This window comes from Bacillus rossius, chromosome 10, assembly GCF_032445375.1.
Source record: "Bacillus rossius redtenbacheri isolate Brsri chromosome 10, Brsri_v3, whole genome shotgun sequence".
Taxonomy (NCBI): domain Eukaryota; kingdom Metazoa; phylum Arthropoda; class Insecta; order Phasmatodea; family Bacillidae; genus Bacillus; species Bacillus rossius.
Window position 1 is genome coordinate 38,538,571 of NC_086337.1, and position 2,417 is coordinate 38,540,987.

The following is a 2,417-nucleotide window of genomic DNA, read 5'->3' on the forward strand; positions in this document are numbered from 1 at the left end:
TCGGGTTAGTTCAATCACAAGCGTTAGAAGAGAAAAAAAGTTTCACCCACGTGAAAATAAAAAAAAGATACACGAAACGATCAACCAGCTCTGCGCACAATTTTCCTCTACGACAGACTGTACCTACGCCGGCGAGGGAGTGTACAGGTTGGGCAAACATTCGGCCGCAAGTCGAATGAACCCATTCGGTCACGTAGAAAATTGCTCTTCTCCGCTCGCAGCCTCTCCCTGATACGTGGCGCCGATTCGGTTCCCGAGCCAATCAAAAGGCAACATCCGCTCGCGTCCCCGTCCGACGATGTTGTTGCCGAGGCTGCAGCCGCCACGGCGGAAATTGAAAATGCTCGTCGACATTCGAAATAATTTAGCAACATTTCAGGTCGTATAGCGGTAGAGACAATTAGACAATACTCTATTTTTGACCATTTAATTTTCGATTGTGCTTAACCAGCTGTAACTCGTGTGATTTTTCAAAGGTTGTACACACTGCCAGGCCAGACCACCAGCCCGTCAGGAAGGGGGGTGGAGAGTAAGTAAGTTCATAGTTTACAAGGATGAGAGCCACACCCTAAACAGTTCCAAAGTTTTCCGATGTTTGCCCGATCGCTCGTGGAAAAAAAAAAGCCATATTGCAAGGATATATATATATATTTTACGGCAATAAAGTATTTTAAAAAACAACCCAACCAAATTATAGTTGCAGTTGTTAAACAAAATCACTTGGATGATGCACCATTTATTGTGATTCAATGCAATTGACGTCATGATAAACAGTTAAGTATCAAGCAAAACCATTTAGATTTTGTTTTTTTACAATTGCAAAAAAAAGACTGGAGGCGCCGGGTATCGATCCCGGTACCTCTCACATGCTAAGCGAGCGCTCTACCATCTGAGCTACGCCCCCTGGTGATCGTGATTCGGGAGTGACCTGGGTTTTGCATCTGATCTGACCGCCACATGTCGGACCGCTTTCACCGGCGACGTCCGAGCCAAGTCAGCGAAGGTGCCGGGGCGGAACGATCTCGCCAACTACAGGTCGTGCCACGCAACTTCGCTGCAGCTTGGCTCCAGTTCGTACAACTCGTATCACTTTAAATTGTAGTCATGTCTGGAAACTTCCCATCCTCCTCCACGGCATGACCCGTCCGCTGTGTGAAGCTCACAAAATCCAGCTCACCAACCAATCCCGAAAAAAAAAGAACTATTATTTATTACACTGACCTAACCTAAACTTAAACTTTTACTTCGGTAAACTTCGGAACTGTTCGGGTTGTTGTTGTGGCTTTCATCCCTGTGATCTGTAGACTATCCGGTCCGGGAAGGGTGAGGGAAGGAAGCCTTCTATCCACAATTTTTTTTTTCAACACGCCCGAATATTTTACCTTCCTGTAATTTGTTTTCTATTTTAATTTGGAGGAAAAAATCGCGCAGGACTTGAGCCATAAAAAAAAATGTTTGAAAATTTCTGGATACCTGTCGCTACGCGACAAGTTCTGATTTCAATGTCCTTGTCACTATCGGGGCCATAGCTGTCTGCAAGCACAGCAGGTGACTCGGTGCATGGCGAAGCCCGCGTTACTGCACGGGGCGAACGTCAAACACTTAGTTACTTGTAAAGTTAAAAAATTTGGTTGTCTGTAAAGTTGGTTTACGGACAATAGTTTAACGTGACAACGTCATAACAGAACATTGATGAAATGATTGCATACCTTTATGAATAAAATTGAATCATTTTTATTGAATTATTACTATTTTGTATTGATACAAAGAAGGAGTGAAATGAAATCTACATTTTAATTGATAAATTTACTTTTATTTGCACTCATTAATTCAAATATTTTTATTACTTTAACGAAGAGATTATTTTAACTATAACTTATATACATGTTTGCTATTTAACTTCTTCCAATCTGTGTTATTCTGTTAAGGATAGGACGATGATAGGGAAAAGTAGGAAACGAATGGGAGTGTTTCAAGTTTAATGTACCTCGAAAAAGTCAAATCGATGGTTGTTCCAATCGAGTGGAAGAGAGATTAGATGCGGCGCAAGCGTACAATGAGCGTAACGGGACACTTTTTCGTGCGTGCAGCCGGCGTTCATCGATTTATTAGACGTTGTCACGTCGAAAATAATCTGGAGATACGCGAAGTTAAATGTTCGGGCGTGATGAGGAGACTACGTTGATCTAATGTTTCGCGACCGTCGGGAGGTCTGGTGCTGGTCACGGAGCTGGTAGGACACATTGTCGGCTTGTCGTCGCACCAGTTCCGTCAGGGCAGACAGCCCGGTGGAAGGATGGGCCGCCCATGTCTTTCTTTGGTCTGGTTCTGGGAGTGGACAGTTCCACCGCCCCGAACGTCCAGGCAATATTCCAGTTTGTTATTGAAAGCTTATGCGCTAATATCAGTAATGGGAG

General features: G+C 43.8%; 1 non-coding gene across 1 annotated transcript; it reads right to left on the reverse strand.

Annotated features, from left to right (window-relative positions):
* Positions 1-831: 831 nt before the first annotated feature.
* Positions 832-904, reverse strand: Trnaa-agc (transfer RNA alanine (anticodon AGC)). Its single transcript has one exon. It is a non-coding gene; the product is annotated as a tRNA-Ala (tRNA).
* Positions 905-2,417: the final 1,513 nt, after the last annotated feature.